A 19066-nucleotide genomic window follows, 5' to 3' on the forward strand; every position below is an offset into this window, starting at 1 on the left:
GGAGAGTATTTTCAAAATTCGTACATTAAGATACTAAAACGTACAAAATGGAACTTTTTTACATAAAAGCTCTTGAGATTAGGATACAATTACACCTTACGGTGTTCGATATATAGGGTGATTAGAATATTATGCTAAAATGTACAAAATGTCAAATTGTTTACAGACTGAGCAACAGCTATGAATTTTGTGTTACATGTACACCTTGGCAGTAGGTACTGGGCGACTATAAGATTTTTTTTCTAATTCGTTCATTTTGGTACTAAAACGTACAAAATGGTACTTTCTTTATAGATTGAGCTAAAGCTCTAAAACTTGATATACAATTACACCTATCGGTGTATTTCAGGTGACTAGAAGATTTGTTGGAAAATAATACATTAAGGTACCAAACCATAGAAAATGGTTCTTTCTTTACAGATTGAGTTACAGCTCTGAAATTTATTATATAGATACACCTTCACAGTATATATTTGTCGACTAGAAAGTTTTTTGAAATCCATACATAGAGGTACTAAAACGTGCAAAATGGTACATCTTTACAGATTGAGCAACATATACCATAGCATATATTAGATACTTTAAGAACGAAATGGTACTTTTTAACCGACTGACCTATAACTCTCAAAACTGGAATATAGTAACACCTTAATTTGTATAAGGTTGAGCAGAAACTGTCGAAAATGGGCATTAAAATATATAGCAAAAGTAGTAACAAAGTGTTGTTATTCATGATACTCGTTGGTACGTTTTTGACGAAAGTGGATAGATTTTAAGACAAGTCTTCAAAATTGTGTAAACTAAGTGACTACAGACACAATACCAGACATGAATCAACTTAGGGGAGTGGTATTGAAAACAATTAAGGATTTTGTATGTAGCACGGAATTCCTAACATAAAATGTTCTTTTTAGAGTTTACTTTATAGTTTTTAGAGCGCATAACAAGCCGATTACTGGCTTAGGTGTATGTCCATAGTGGCATGGGGCGGATTAATATCTGCACCCTCTTTTCAACCTAACCTAACCTAAGTGACTGCATGGTCTATCGGAAGTCCAATGATAAAATCTGGGTACCATTAAAAGGAGGGTAGCGAAGCGGCCGGGGAATATGTATATAACAACCCATATCCAAAAACCTCAACTTAAGGCCATCAAAATCGCTTCAGAATTAGATATAACGCCCTACTTCGAATTAATGGGTAGATGTAGGGTATTATATAGTCGGCGCCGCTCGACTTTTACCTTTCCTTACCTGTTTACCTGCTTATAAGTATACCCTCCACCATATTTCATTATTGCGTTTGTAACTAATCGAAATATTGATCTTTGAACCAACAAAGTGTATGTATTTCTGATCGTCTTGACATTCTGAGTCCATTTAGCAATGTCCGTGCGCCTGTCTGTCAGCCAAAGGCACACAAACTTTCCGAACAGTAAAGCTAAGTGCTAGAAATTTTTATCAATTGCTTTTAATTTAAATTGTCCAAATCGATTCATAACCTGATATAGTTGCCTTATAAACTAATCTGCCGAGTTGACTTTTTGAGCCTCTAGAAGGCGAAGTTCTTGTCCAATTTGGCTGAAACGTTGCTTTTTGTCATGACTTCGAACAACTGTGCCAGTTATGCTCCAAATCGATTTGTAACCTGATGCAGCTGTCATATAAACCGATCTTCCGATGTGTATACTTGAATTTCTAGGGGGCGCAATTTTAAACCTGGTATTTTTTATGGCTTCTAACAGCCAAGACAAGTATGGTCCATAACTTGAAATAGTTCCAATATTTTTGAAAAATTCATTGAAAGAACTTATCAAATGCGATCCATGGTGACTTCGATGACTTTCGGCAGCTGTTTTTTTTTTTTCATCGAAACCGAACAAGTTTTTCAACAATTCTGACAGTTTCCGGGCACCTGGAATGGAGATTTTAAATTCCCGTATTTCCAGGTATAGAAAGCTGAGTTAAAAGTATATCCTATTGTACTAATGCTGCTTGCCGCTATATATTTATATGAATTGCGGTATTGTACTACCATGCTTAAGTTGTTTTACTGTCGACATTGATCAATAAGGACGAATTGCTAATCAATGATTTCCTTTTTAATAGAGCCAGAAAGTTGTTTGATGCAATGATTTAAAAATGTACCCCAAAAATCTCATATAAATAGAATGAAAAACCATCATATATTATCGAAGTGAGTGAGTTGAACTGCATGTAAGAGTGAGTGAATGAGTATGTGTGTGAGAGAGAGTACATGTATGAATGTCAAAACCAAAAGTATATTTAGTTTAATTTTTCTCCCATTTGTTGGGGAAGCTATATATAGATGTATAAGAGTGAAAGTGCAATTTACAGTTGCTGAGTGAAAGAGCTGAAGGATGAACGTGCAGAGTAAATGAGTCCAGAATGTGCATAAAACAGCCACAATCAGATGAATTGGCCTAGAAACTAGGACTGACTTTCTGATATTGTTATTTAAAAGAAAAAGATGAAAAAAACCAAAACATTTAAGAGATGGATTTTTTAAAAATACACAAAAATACATATTTTTTAAAACAAAAGACGAAGAAGAAAAAACCACAACAGAAATGAAATATATTTTATTATACAAAATATTTGTATACAATTAGTTATTAAAAAAAAATGAATGAATACTAAACGAAAACCCAAAACTACTAAAGCCAGAACAAACTCCCTCACAGAGAAACTCTTCTTACATCAATACATATACATACATCCAAACTTTATATACAACAACATAACACAACTCCATTAACAAAGCAAGCATTAACTTTTCCTCATGTAATCGAAAAAGAAAACAAAGAAAAAATAACATACAACAATTATTAAACGTTCAAACGAAAGAAGATATACATACAAGTAATAACATTTCTCTTTAAGACATATTCTCGTGCATACCAAAACAAACATACTAACATACTCGTACTCGTACTCGTACATAACAATGAAACAAGAAGCATTACCATTATCGACATTTATATCAATTTCGAGTTGTAGACAAATTCAAAATACCAAAACCCAACAACATGTAATGAGCTGTTATTTTTAGTGTTGCTTTTGACATATAGTTTTACACATAACAAGATGTTACGTTGCCCTCCCTTGCGCTCTAAGTAATTTCCTTTAACATTTTGTTCCTTTTACTATTTGTTCTTTTGCTCATTCACACGAACATGAAATCCCAAGCAAAATTTAATCGAAAACTCTTCATCTAAAGTAATTATACATGTCCAGTATGAATGTTTAATATACAAATTATTAAAAAAAAAGAAACTAAAAGAAAACAAATATGAAAAAACAACTTTTTGGAAACTATTTAATATACTAAAAAATATAAGAAAAAAACCAAAAACTCCCAACCAAAAAAAAAAACAATCCGAAAACAGAAATCTAAAGGCCACACATAAAGTCTTAAACAACAAAAACTAAAAAATAATAGCATTATTAAACAAAATTTAATTCGTTATAAATAAGCCATAGTTTTAATATATGATTTTCTATTAGAAATTACATCTATACATTTGAAGTGCAAGATCTGATTTCTGGGCAATTAGAGTCGAAACCGGATAAGTGAAACGCTAAGAATTTATCTTTTTCGTTTAACTTATCTGTAATTTTAAGTTAGGCGTATTGCGATTAAGTGGCACTTATTTCCAGATAAAGGATTATGCAAAAGTGGTAGTGAGTTTACAGGATACCGTACTATTTTTGCATAAAAAAAGCCTGAGTTGAGAAAGGGCAATGATCAGTTTCACTTTTTGAAGCTCGCATTCAATTATTGGCGAAATGGAAAATTTTAGTGATGACTCAAATTTTTCTAATTCTAGTTAGTTTCCCACAGAAGAACCTTTTCCGCTTTTATGAGCTTAGATACATGTAAAAACGAAATTTGCGGCGTAGAAAACTTTTTAAGTTAAGCAATATTTTCCGAATAACACTAAACAATTAACGCTTCTTTTCATGGAGTTTCACTGAAGCAGAATTTTTCACTAAAGCTCACATTTTGCATGGATGTATAACATTGTGCTTCCACTGCAGGGCCAGGGAAAAGATCTAAGCCCAATGCTTTAGATCATATATCTTCTTGATTCGATTTTGGTGGCGCGTTATATGAGAACAGTCTGGCAATTTATCACTTATTAATGAAAGACCCTTTTGAGTATTATTCATTCTCATACTGAAATTAGGACGACAGTCTCCCCGTTGCGGGAAATAACAAAACAAGAAATAATGATCGTCCGTAATGGCAACATTACTTTATATAGTCCAAACTATTTTAGCATGCTATTTGAAGTCGCAATAAACATTGATTACTTTTAAACAAGTAATCTGATGATTTTGAATTCTTTTAAATCCCGTGCAAACTCAGACATACGTAGACAGTTTTCATCCATTGTGATGCTACAGTAGTTTTGACTTTGTTCCCAATGTTTCTTTTGCACGCTTACTTGAAGAAGCATTTGCCATGAATGCATTATGGGCAAAGATATGCGCTTTGCATATAACTCTCGAAATCATTTTTCAGTTTTCTTAATTACTTCTGACTTTTAAAATTTTTTTCGACGATCCAATAAAAATATACTTACTTACTTCCTTCACAATCATAGAAAATTTGTTTCACTAGCCAAAACAAAAGAAATTTCCAAGCGTCTCGACCGTATTAAGTCTTTCTCCATAAGATCAAGGTGGTGTCGCAATATACATTACAAATGGCATCTCGGCTAAGCATATTGGGACATCGCCGCCTGAATCAACTATGAAATACTTGCTTTTACGGATTTCGAATGAAAGCCGCTTAATGTATTAAGGAGACTGTTTATCGACCATTATCGACATTATCGAACAAACAAGTACATATTACTCCTTTTATTGATATTTAGACATAATTCCTGCTGCCGACTTCACTTCGAATACCTTAGTTGTTTTTAATTTCATAGGGCCCCAAACAGTCAATAATTCAACCCCTACACACTTTACAAATACATTGATAGATTTGTATTTAGCAAATTCCTCCGATAAATGCTTTTGGTATGACCAGCTTTCACTGCTCTCTTTCCAGACATGACATGATATTGCTTGGTTGTGAATTTGATCTCGTTTATTCGGAAGAACCAATCACATACAGAAACTACAGGAGCTGAGGTTAATAGAATAGATTGGGATGGTATAAACTTTTTTAACGACGCATAAGAAATTTAAAAATCGAACTCTATAAGGAAAAATTCAGCTTCGTTTTATCCTCTAGACATAAATAGGACGAAATAAAGAAGATTGGTTTGGGCTAATTGCCATTTTTCTGCGACCTCGATGAACTTAACCATAAGTTCACTAACTTGGAAGTTCTTTCGTCTAGTGTCGATGCGTACTGTACAAATCCGGGCTAAGGTTTCTAACTGCAATGAATGTATGTATTGTATGTTAAAGGCCTTGTTATGCTTTCGGACATGTGCCATAAATGTAGAATAAATGTATCGTAAATGTAAAGAGGCAATTATTCTTATTATGAGATGTGGCATTTGATATTATAAACGAAATAATTTTACTAACAAAAAAGACTTGAAGTTAGGGAGGGTCTGACGTCGGAAAACTTAAGGCATATCTAAAGGGCAGGTCGGAGGAGACGGAGACCCTCAACGAAATGGTGCGCTAAGTCGCTCCTACTAAAGGAGTACGCTTTGGCGGCTTTCTTAAATATTATGAGGCCATTAAATAACGAGATGGGTCGACGGTTACCGCCCTGAACCGCACGGAGGTCGAACTGAGTTTCTCCCTGTGCGACTGTATGCTACGTGACAGGGACTTCGGGGATAATATAGTTTGAAGGCGGGCGATAAGGGGAACACCTCAAGGGTGTCGTGTTCTCGGAATTCGCGTTTCCAGCAGTCTCCAAGATGGAGGCCAGAGCTCTGTGCCATAACGGGCAGACTCTGTGCCATAACGATAGCTGCAAAGGAAACGGAATGTGTGGAATCCCTGAATAGACTCTAGTTTCACGATGTAACATGGATTAGCGCATACGATGGCGCCGCATTGGAGCTTACCCCCTACCCTCTTTTTGTAATTTCTTTTTATCACATATTTTTCATTTTCTTTTCACCACAGGTCAGACTGGCCACCGAGTGAACTCACCTTTTCATGGTGAGCTACCCACTCAACCTAAACTATTAACAATAAATTGTGACAATTTCCACAAAGAAAGCATAAAAAAATAGAAAAGGTGTTTTCTAAATTAAATTTTTGGTTTTGAAATTTATTCAAACTTGAAATTTTGTCAGCTGACACGAAAACGAAACGTAAAATTTTGTTTTTACTAAATTCTAATTTCCGGTTACGGTCGACACACGTTCGGTAATCACTTGTATGTGTATTCATAAGCCAACACAAAACAGCTGGCACGTTTTTCTACATTTACGGTATGTTTACGAATGCATAACCAGGCCTTAAGGCTCCCAGATAAGTAAAACAGTTCGGATGAAAAGAATTTGAATAAAAGGCAGGTTTTTAGTATTCAGTGTGACAGTGTTTGGGTTTCATTAGAGGATGGAAGCAACTTACCAGCTCGGATGTTTGGACACAAGTAAGAGTAGAATTCAAAGCGTTAGTCAGACATTATAGTACATATAACAACTATTTTAATTCAATTCAGCAAGGACAATGACAAATATGTTAACTATAAAATGAGTGAAAGCTATCACCGCGTGACAGAGAAAGACTTTAGGGTGACCGCATTGTGAACAAATGATATTTAAGAATTCATTTTGAATAGTAATTCAATTAATTCAGTGCTTAATTTCTGAAGTTAACAATATTTGTGGAACGAAGTCCAACACGTACCTTGAATATGGTGGTGATAACTTATATTCCGGTCCTAATATAAACATTGGTTTTCAGCTTGTGACCCATAATGATGTTCTACAGTTCATAAATAGTATAAAGTCGTCGTCGCCTGCATTAGATAATATACAAAAGATCCAATATTTTTTAAAATAAGTATTTAATATATTTTAATGACCTCCACTTTCGCAAGGTATTGAAAGGATTGTAGCAACTCGCAAGGAAAATAACAACTTCAGGCCGATTGCAATTTTATCACTTTTATTTATGGCATTTGAAGTCCTCACACATAAGCAAATCGCTGAATTTATGTATGATAACAAATCACTAACTTGTAGGCATTGAGATTTTCGTACGTTTTGTGGACGTTGCGGAGAACATTAGGATGATAGATGACAATTGTATTTGCTTTCTAGTCCTGCTCTATCATTCCAAGGTATTTGATACTCAATGTACCTTCAGATGATATCCATATTATTTTGCTGATTGTTTTTCAACTAATTGTGAGGATATTACGGTATGTATAAATAATATTAACGAAAATTTGGAAAGAGTTAGCCAACGGGCTTCTTTAAATGGTCTACAACTGGAGGAAGACTGAATGCTTGGCTATATATAGACGTGGTATTACGAAGAAGAATATTCCTAGGCTTTCTGTGGATAATTAAGTTATAGAATATGCTAAATCTAGAAGGAACCTAGTAGTTATTATCGGTAAAAATCTGCTGTGGTACAAATGCATTGAGTTAGTTATCGGTGTTGTTCAAGGAATGCTATGTGGCATATTCAATATTTTATTCCCGTGCACATTTGCCATGATATAGGTCGCCTCATATCTTATCTTCTTTCTAAACTGCTTTGTTGCTGTGAAATTGACATAAATTGTGACTCAGTCCACAGAAGAAATCTAAAGGATGTCTCTAATGACATAGTCAGGTTCGCGAATGGTTTTAAAAGATATACAAGTGTGACAGACCTAGCCAAACAATAGAATTTAATCAACATTTTCGATATCGTTGTATTTAAACAATGCATAAAATTATACGTATATTCTGGAGAATCGAATTACCAGCACGAAAGACTGAAGAGATTTAGAGCCTACGAACACTATGGTATACAGATAAGGCGGACGAAAATGCCTGGAAGGGCTTCTCCTTGATGAGGATGACGGGAAGACGATCGAACACTTGTTCTGCTCTGGTAAGGTCTGCTCAGATACGTGATCATTCGATCATGCATGTGTACACGGACAGGACCATTGATTGGAACTAACCGAGTAGGCACTCGGGATGCTTCGAGGATGCACATACATACACAGTGGGGGGCGTGATGGATAGAGGCTTGCTCCGACCAACACTCCTTTTCTCACTTAAACCAAAACTCCTTTTCTGACTAGGGTATCGCAATAGGCCAGACTATCCTCTGACTGAACTCACCTTTCACTGTGGGCTACCAAACTTCAAATTCTTCAAAGCTTTTGAAATTATAAATCATTAGAATTTCACGTATAGAGCCATAGCACTAACTCTATTCTTTGCCAGAAACGAAATAATCATTGAGAGAGAGTTGATTGGGGACCATTTCGTAAGCATTTACTTACATTGGCAATTATTTGAAGCGAAATTTGTATTTGCGAAGCCACATGTCTATAAGCAAAATATAGGCTTCAGTACCACTTCTACGAAATGTGATCGCATTTTTTTCGTCACCACTTTTTTATAATGCGTTTGCGTTCATTGTAAAAATTGTTAGCAAACATAGCTCCTCCACTGTCATTTTTATACTCTGCACCATAGGATGGGGATATACTAATTTCGTCATTCTGTTTGTAGCACCTCGAAATATGCGTGTAAAACCGCATAAAGTATATATATTCTTGATCGTCATGACATTTTAAGTTGATCTAACCATGTCCGTCCGTCCGTCTGTCTGTCGGAAGCACGCTAACTTTCGAAGGAGTAAAGCAAGCTGCTTGAAATTTTGCACAAATGTTTTTGTTTTTTTTTTTGTGTAGATTGGTTTGTATTGTAAATGGGCTAAATCGGTTAATGTTTTCTTGAGCGGTAAGAGGACGCAATTCTCATCTGGTATGGCTGCAATTTTGCATACAGTGTTTCGTTATGTCTTCCAATAACTGTGCTTAGTATGGCGCAACTCGGTACATAACCTGATACAGCTGCCATATAAACCGATCTCCCAATTTTGCTTCTCAGGCGCAATTCTTATCCGAATGGACTGAAATATCACACAATGACTACAACGTTCAGCATTCAATTCATTAATGGTCCAAATCGGACTAAAACTTGATATAGCTCCAATACCATAAGAGTTCCTATTCAATATTCTTTGTTTGCCTTAAAAGAGATACCGCGCAAAGAACTCGACAAATGCTATCCATGCTGGAGGGTATATAAGATTCTGCCCGGCCGAACATAGCACGCTATTACTTGTTAATGATAGAAACACAATTTTCCCAAATAAATGCTGCTTGTAAAACATATGAAGGGGTTGTCTATATGTCTTTTTATTGAAAAAAAAAACGTTTTTTTGAGGATTTCGTCAATGTTTTGTGAAAAATGTCCACAGAGAATAGAAACTTAATACCCACCTTAAACTGTGAGGAAGTCGAGAAAGAGGAGGCTATAGAAAATTTGTTGTGTGTGTATCCCGTACTGGCTTTGAGATGGAGTTCTACCTAAGGTTCCCATTTCATTGAGGAATTCACTAGTCACAAGTTGACTTTGTGGATGGTTCAATGGTAGAAACTACAATCCGTCTTAGAACTTATTACGTGGGTTGATTTTAGTAATCTGCTAGATAGAGTTTGAATTCTATAAAATTGTAAATACTTAAATATGTCATCTTTGTCTAGATTTCACAGATTTCAATAAATCATTAATTGTGCTATAAAACACATGAAATAAAGTAGACTTAAGAACTATATAGAAATGGCCTTAAATAAATCAGAATCAAATGCTTCCGATATCGATAGCCTCCGTCTGTTTTTAAAGCGATTCGATGAAAAATGTAATTGATCTCAACACTTGGTCAATATACCTAAGTCTAGCATTTCAAAAACTGTGGAGAAATACTGGAAAGCAATTCATAACTTGAAATAATAATTGAGTCCTGTTCGCAACTCATCGTATTACATACCAAAGACTGCAGAGCTCATAATAACCGAAAATGGAAGATAATTAGAAATAGTGACCCAGCAGATAATTGCACCTTAAGTGTATTACATGTTGTATAATTTAAAAAACAATGTTTTTTGCGTTTTAAATAGTTTTGCTTGTAAAATATTTGTTGTTTTATTTTTATTTCTATTAAAAATCCCTAACACATTTTAACTCTCTCATTAATCATTCAATAATCTCTTTCACTATAAACAATACATACCAACATTATACATACCCAACAAAAAAATTAAAAAAAGAAGAAAAAAAAACATTTTTAAAAAGTCGAATTCCATAATTATTGTAAAATACTTAATATGATCAAAATGAAAATTTATATGATGTAAATTTGTTTAATACTTAAAGTTGTTTATTTAATTTATTCCGAAAAGAGAATACTTTAAGTAACCATTTCCAAAAACGAAAAACCACTATTAACACATGCCCAAAGAAACTTGGAAAATATAAAACAATATTTATAATAATACATAAATTCATTATTTGCTAATTATCATTATCAATGAAAAAAGTAAATAAAATTTCAATGAAAACTATTAAAAAAAAAAAACATTAAAAAATGACAAAACAGAAAAAAAACATTACTTATTTAAGCCATTAAACATTAAATAAAGAAAAAAAAATAATAAAAAATATTTTATCGTGTTTTTACTTCTCCGGTGAAAAATGCATACCTTTTGTCCCATAGCAGCTATATCGAAATATGTTCCGATTTGGATCAAATACTAATAAGTACAAGTCATTGTTCAATTGTGTATAACAAAATTTATATCTTTTTAGTAGTTATATCTAAAAATAAACCGATTTGAACCATATGCTACACGGATGTCCAAGAGCCTAACATAAGTCACTGTGTCAAATTTCAGTGAAATCGGATTATAAAAGCGCCTTTTATGGGGCCAAGTCTTTAAATGGAGAGATCGGTCTATATAGCAGCTATATCCAAATCTGAACCGATCTGAGCCAAATTGCAGAAGTATGTCGAAGGGCTTAACGTAACTCACTGTCACAAATTTCGGTGACATCAGACAATAAATGAGCCTTTTATGTTCCCAAAACACTAACTCGAGAGATCGGACTATATGGCAGCTATATTCAAATCTGAAGCAATCCGGGCCAAATTGAAGAAGGATGCCGAACTTCCTAACACAACTAACTGTCCCAAATTTCGGCGAAATTGAACAATAATAAATCGAAAGATCGGCCTATATGACAGCTATGTCCAAATCTAGACCGATCTAAGCCAAATTGAAGAAGGATGTTGAGGGCCCTAACACAACTCACTGTCCCAAATTTAGGCGAAATCGGTCAAGAAATACGCCTTTCATGAGCGCAAGACCTTGACTCGAGAGATAGGTCTATATGGCAGCTATATCCAAATCTGGACGGATCTAGACCAAATTAAAGAAAGATATTGAGTGGCCTAACACAACTCACTATCCGAAATTTCAGCAAAATCGGAAAATAAATGTGGCTTTTATGGGCCTAATACCCCAAATCGGCGGATCGGTCTATGTGGGGGCTATATCAAGATATAGAACGATATAGCCCATCTTCGAACTTAGCCTGCTTATGGACAAAAAAAAAGAGAATCTTGTCAAAGTTTCAGCTCAATATCTCTATTTTTAAAAACTATAGTGTGATTTCAACAGACGAGCGGACATGGCTAAATCAGCATAATATGTTCGTACTCTTCTCTCAAATGCCCTAGGTTGGGTTAGGAAAGGTTAAAAAGTGGTGCAGATATTATTTCGTCCCATGCCACTATGGACATACACCTAAGCCAGTAGTTGGCTTGTTGTGCGCTCTAAAAACTATAAAGTAACCTCTAAAAAGAACATTTTTAGTTAGGAATTCCGTGCTACTTACAAAATGAAGATTTCTGGGGGTTGAGCAACCCCCAGACACATTTGATCACACTGGATGACTAATTCTTATTCTATTTGAAATGTTATTCATCTGATTCTTATATAGTTCCGACCTATCTGCATGTAACCATATAAAGGTATTTTCATATTCTTATATTTGGACTACTAGAAGGATTTACACAAAAATGCACTTAAATTGTATTAATGTGGTGTTTTTGGAATCAGCGATAAAGGGGATGGGGCTTCTAAAGGTCCAAGAATATCCAACTGACTAGATCAATAAGAAGTTTCTGGGTAAAATGTAAAGATGTTACCTCTATTTATTTGAACATTATCGTGATTTCAATAGCAGAATATAATATGAATTTTATGTTTATTACACCTACCAGCATAGGATTAATGGAGATCTAATAACGTTATTCCAATTGTAAAACGTTGAAATATCGATTACGATCGTATGAAGTCCCTTCCATTCCATACACAGAAAAAATGGAAAATTGTTCATTCTTTCAAAAACACTTTTAACAGACCTAATTAAAATAAATAATTGGTATTTTTCGCAATTGTTTACTTCAGTCGATTAATTGCGGAAACATTAAAATATTTTGTATTTTAATTAAAAACAAAAAAACTGATTAAAAAAAAATGAGTTAAGACCCTCTCCGCTTGTAATATTAATCAGTTTTTTTGGTACAACTATATCGATTTAATAAGTTAACAAGTAAAGGCGTACTAAGTTCGGCCGAGCCGAATCTTATATACCCTCCACCATGGATCGCATTTGTCAAGTTCTTTGCCCGGTAACTCTTTTTAGGCAAACAAAGGATAGTGGATAAGAATTGCTATGCTATTGGAGCTATGCCAGGTTATTAACCGATTCGAGCCATACTTGGCTTGGATGTTAAACACAATAGTCGATCCCATTGTGCAAAATGTCAAGTAAATCAGAAAAGAATTGCGCTCCAGAGGAACTTAAGAAGTAAAATGGGGAGATTGGTTTGCATGGGAGCTATATGAGGTTATGGACCGATTCAGACCAATTTGTCACGTATATTAGAGGACATAGCCCTCTTATTCTCCACGTATACTCGAGGGCATTTCGTCCTCTAGTGGCTCAAGAAGTAAAATCGAGAGATTGGTTTATATGGGAGCTATATGAGGTTTTAGACCGATTCGAACCATACTAGATAAATCTATAAAATATCATAGAAGACGTCATAGTATGAAATTTTAGCCAAATCGGATAAGAATTGCGCCACCTAGAACCTCAAGCTTAAATCGAGATGTCGGTTTATATGGGAGCTATATAAGGTTTTGGGTCGATTTGAACCATACTTGGCACGTAAGTTGGAGGTCATGGGAGAAGTCAAGAAGTAAAATCTGGAAATCGGTTTATGTGGGAACAATATATAAATATGTACCGATATGGCCCATTTACAACCGACCTACACTTACAGGAAGTATTGGTGCAAAATTTCAAGTGCTCCTTCGAAAGTTTGCGTGCTTTCCATGGATAGTCAGACGGACGAACGTAAAGGGTGATTTTTTTGAGGTTAGGATTTTAATGCATTAGTATTTGACAGATCACGTGGGATTTCAGACATGGTGTCAAAGAGAAAGATGCTCAGTATGCTTTGACATTTCATCATGAATAGACTTACTAACGAGCAACGCTTGCAAATCATTGAATTTTATTACCAAAATCAGTGTTCGGTTCGAAATGTGTTCAAATTTTGACAAATTTTGTTCAGCGATGAGGCTAATTTCTGGTTGAATGGCTACGTAAATAAGCAAAATTGCCGCATTTGGAGTGAAGAGCAACCAGAAGCCGTTCAAGAACTGCCCATGCATCCCGAAAAATGCACTGTTTGGTGTGGTTTGTACGCTGGTGGAATCATTGGACCGTATTTTTTCAAAGATGCTGTTGGACGCAACGTTACGGTGAATGAACACATTTCGAACCGAACACTGATTTTGGTAATAAAATTCAATGATTTGCAAGCGTTGCTCGTTAGTAAGTCTATTCATGATGAAATGTCAAAGCATACTGAGCATCTTTCTCTTTGACACCATGTCTGAAATCCCACGTGATCTGTCAAATACTAATGCATGAAAATCCTAACCTCAAAAAAATCACCCTTTAGTTAGATCGACTTAAAATGTCAAGATGTTTCAAACGGTAGAGGTGTTACAAACGGAATAGCGAAGGTAGTTTACCCCAATCCAATGGTGGAGGGTATAACAAAATCTTTTAGCTTATACATTGTTGCGTGGGCACTATGTAGATGACAAAAATCCAAGTCAACTTTTTCAACCGTGATTGCATTTTTCACTGCTGTCTGTAAAGCTTCAAATCAAGGAGTAACATTCACAGGTAGATGGAATATTAGCAAAAGGAATGGACCGTATGTCGTTCACGTGGGTATTTACTTAAGGTCTCCTAGAATTTTCATCCACATTGCCATCTCTATAAAGTGTATAAAGAAGAAATTATTATACCCTCCACCAAAGGATGAGGTTATACTAACTTCGCCGTTCCGTTTATAACACATCGAAATATCACAGTAGCGAAAAGAGGCGAAATACATGCATACGCATATGCCTGCAAACGCAATTAGCAGTACTTCCACACAAATATAACCACCATTTCAAAATAACATTGTGTGTCATTGGGCCGATGTCATGCTCCTCCCATTGCTCGAAATACGCTTGGTGAAGGGTCTGCAATATAAGTCCATTTACGAGTACTACAAAAACAGTGCTTTTGGACTGGTAGTTGTAGTTGGCTTGTTGTGCGCTCTAAAAACTATAAAGTAACCTCTAAAAAGAACATTTTTAGTTAGGAATTCCGTGCTACTTACAAAATGAAGATTTCTGGGGGTTGAGCAACCCCCAGACACATTTGATCACACTGGATGACTAATTCTTATTCTATTTGAAATGTTATTCATCTGATTCTTATATAGTTCCGACCTATCTGCATGTAACCATATAAAGGTATTTTCATATTCTTATATTTGGACTACTAGAAGGATTTACACAAAAATGCACTTAAATTGTATTAATGTGGTGTTTTTGGAATCAGCGATAAAGGGGATGGGGCTTCTAAAGGTCCAAGAATATCCAACTGACTAGATCAATAAGAAGTTTCTGGGTAAAATGTAAAGATGTTACCTCTATTTATTTGAACATTATCGTGATTTCAATAGCAGAATATAATATGAATTTTATGTTTATTACACCTACCAGCATAGGATTAATGGAGATCTAATAACGTTATTCCAATTGTAAAACGTTGAAATATCGATTACGATCGTATGAAGTCCCTTCCATTCCATACACAGAAAAAATGGAAAATTGTTCATTCTTTCAAAAACACTTTTAACAGACCTAATTAAAATAAATAATTGGTATTTTTCGCAATTGTTTACTTCAGTCGATTAATTGCGGAAACATTAAAATATTTTGTATTTTAATTAAAAACAAAAAAACTGATTAAAAAAAAATGAGTTAAGACCCTCTCCGCTTGTAATATTAATCAGTTTTTTTGGTACAACTATATCGATTTAATAAGTTAACAAGTAAAGGCGTACTAAGTTCGGCCGAGCCGAATCTTATATACCCTCCACCATGGATCGCATTTGTCAAGTTCTTTGCCCGGTAACTCTTTTTAGGCAAACAAAGGATAGTGGATAAGAATTGCTATGCTATTGGAGCTATGCCAGGTTATTAACCGATTCGAGCCATACTTGGCTTGGATGTTAAACACAATAGTCGATCCCATTGTGCAAAATGTCAAGTAAATCAGAAAAGAATTGCGCTCCAGAGGAACTTAAGAAGTAAAATGGGGAGATTGGTTTGCATGGGAGCTATATGAGGTTATGGACCGATTCAGACCAATTTGTCACGTATATTAGAGGACATAGCCCTCTTATTCTCCACGTATACTCGAGGGCATTTCGTCCTCTAGTGGCTCAAGAAGTAAAATCGAGAGATTGGTTTATATGGGAGCTATATGAGGTTTTAGACCGATTCGAACCATACTAGATAAATCTATAAAATATCATAGAAGACGTCATAGTATGAAATTTTAGCCAAATCGGATAAGAATTGCGCCACCTAGAACCTCAAGCTTAAATCGAGATGTCGGTTTATATGGGAGCTATATAAGGTTTTGGGTCGATTTGAACCATACTTGGCACGTAAGTTGGAGGTCATGGGAGAAGTCAAGAAGTAAAATCTGGAAATCGGTTTATGTGGGAACAATATATAAATATGTACCGATATGGCCCATTTACAACCGACCTACACTTACAGGAAGTATTGGTGCAAAATTTCAAGTGCTCCTTCGAAAGTTTGCGTGCTTTCCATGGATAGTCAGACGGACGAACGTAAAGGGTGATTTTTTTGAGGTTAGGATTTTAATGCATTAGTATTTGACAGATCACGTGGGATTTCAGACATGGTGTCAAAGAGAAAGATGCTCAGTATGCTTTGACATTTCATCATGAATAGACTTACTAACGAGCAACGCTTGCAAATCATTGAATTTTATTACCAAAATCAGTGTTCGGTTCGAAATGTGTTCAAATTTTGACAAATTTTGTTCAGCGATGAGGCTAATTTCTGGTTGAATGGCTACGTAAATAAGCAAAATTGCCGCATTTGGAGTGAAGAGCAACCAGAAGCCGTTCAAGAACTGCCCATGCATCCCGAAAAATGCACTGTTTGGTGTGGTTTGTACGCTGGTGGAATCATTGGACCGTATTTTTTCAAAGATGCTGTTGGACGCAACGTTACGGTGAATGAACACATTTCGAACCGAACACTGATTTTGGTAATAAAATTCAATGATTTGCAAGCGTTGCTCGTTAGTAAGTCTATTCATGATGAAATGTCAAAGCATACTGAGCATCTTTCTCTTTGACACCATGTCTGAAATCCCACGTGATCTGTCAAATACTAATGCATGAAAATCCTAACCTCAAAAAAATCACCCTTTAGTTAGATCGACTTAAAATGTCAAGATGTTTCAAACGGTAGAGGTGTTACAAACGGAATAGCGAAGGTAGTTTACCCCAATCCAATGGTGGAGGGTATAACAAAATCTTTTAGCTTATACATTGTTGCGTGGGCACTATGTAGATGACAAAAATCCAAGTCAACTTTTTCAACCGTGATTGCATTTTTCACTGCTGTCTGTAAAGCTTCAAATCAAGGAGTAACATTCACAGGTAGATGGAATATTAGCAAAAGGAATGGACCGTATGTCGTTCACGTGGGTATTTACTTAAGGTCTCCTAGAATTTTCATCCACATTGCCATCTCTATAAAGTGTATAAAGAAGAAATTATTATACCCTCCACCAAAGGATGAGGTTATACTAACTTCGCCGTTCCGTTTATAACACATCGAAATATCACAGTAGCGAAAAGAGGCGAAATACATGCATACGCATATGCCTGCAAACGCAATTAGCAGTACTTCCACACAAATATAACCACCATTTCAAAATAACATTGTGTGTCATTGGGCCGATGTCATGCTCCTCCCATTGCTCGAAATACGCTTGGTGAAGGGTCTGCAATATAAGTCCATTTACGAGTACTACAAAAACAGTGCTTTTGGACTGGCCCGCAACAGCACCAATTAAATAGGTTTAGGGAGAGTTTATGGGCTGGGACGACTTCGCCCCAAAATTGGATATCGAATTCGAATTCTACTTTCAAATACCTATTATATTTTGCCATAGTAGGCAAACATGGCCGGTTTGAAGGGAGTTTAGAGGGCGGACCCTGAAATAATATCAGCATCGTGCTGGACCACGATTTTGTTTGAGCCCTTTAAAGTCAAGTATTTTGAAGATGGCTATCAAGATATTCAGGGCTTGGGGTCTCGTTCAGATGCACACTAATTAAATTTTTTTGTATTGGTTATCTACATTCAAAATCATTTTTCAAAACTACCACTTGGGATATCACACTTTTAAAGATCCGCAGGTCCTCCTTTGTCTATCCCAATTTGAAGACAAAAAAGTGTACTATCCTGCCAAAGATCTTTTATTGGTGTACTATTCTATCCTGATCGGCCTTAAATTTTTATTTTTAAACCTTTGTTTTGGGTAGGATGGAGGGATGGCGATTGCCGTCTTTTCGTTTGAATACAATATATTCTCGGTCGTCCTACATGACAGTTTGGTGTTGTTTTTATTGGGAGGAGAGGGTCGCTCCCCCCGACGTTAAGACCCAATAGACAATTTATTCGAGTCGTTTAATGTCAAGATCTACATGTCCGGTTGAACGGCAGGACGGCAGAGCGCGACCCAGATAGTTGAATCGTTATATCATCATTAGATAGGAACTCTACTGTAATAGAGCGTTCGTTTAACTCCAATATTAACCCGATCGAACTACACGTTTTATTGAAGTGCATTAGGTGGGTAGGCCGGCCCCAACCTCTGTCCCAAATGACCTTTCATTTTATACCCATTTGTGACGTTGACGATTCATCCCGTTTTGGGAGTTTTTGGAGATGGAGAGGGCCCGTAGGCACTTTGGGTCAAATTCTTATAACAAATGTGTAAGCAACTTCCAAACACCTTTCATTTCATACCCATATTGTCCCAATCGGTAAATATGTCCTGTTGTGGGGTTTTTGGGTGGTGGGGGCGCCTCAGATACCAAGGAATACATTTTTATATCAGCTTTTTACTATACATTTAAATACCTTTAATTTGATATCCATATTCTCCCGATTGGTATATATGTCCTGCTGGGGGTTTTGAGAGGATGGGAAAGCCCCTCAGACACCAAGGAATACATTTTTATGTCAGATTTGTACTCTTCTTTTAATAACTTTCATTTGATACCCATATTTTCCCAATCGGTATATATGAGCTGCTGGGGGTTTTGGGGGTTGGAAAGGCCCATCAGGCACCAAGGAATACATTTTTATGTCAGTTTGTAATCTACTTTATATACCTTTCATTTAATACCCATATTGCCCAAAGCGGTAAAAGTGTCCTGCTGGAGAGTATTGGGGGATGGGGAAGCCCCTCAGACACCAAGGAATACATTTTTATGTCATGTTGTATTCTACATTTAAATACTTTTCATTTGATACCCATATTGCCCAAAGCAGTAAATG

The sequence above is a fragment of the Stomoxys calcitrans genome, chromosome 3 (genome assembly GCF_963082655.1).
Source record: "Stomoxys calcitrans chromosome 3, idStoCalc2.1, whole genome shotgun sequence".
NCBI classification, from domain to species: domain Eukaryota; kingdom Metazoa; phylum Arthropoda; class Insecta; order Diptera; family Muscidae; genus Stomoxys; species Stomoxys calcitrans.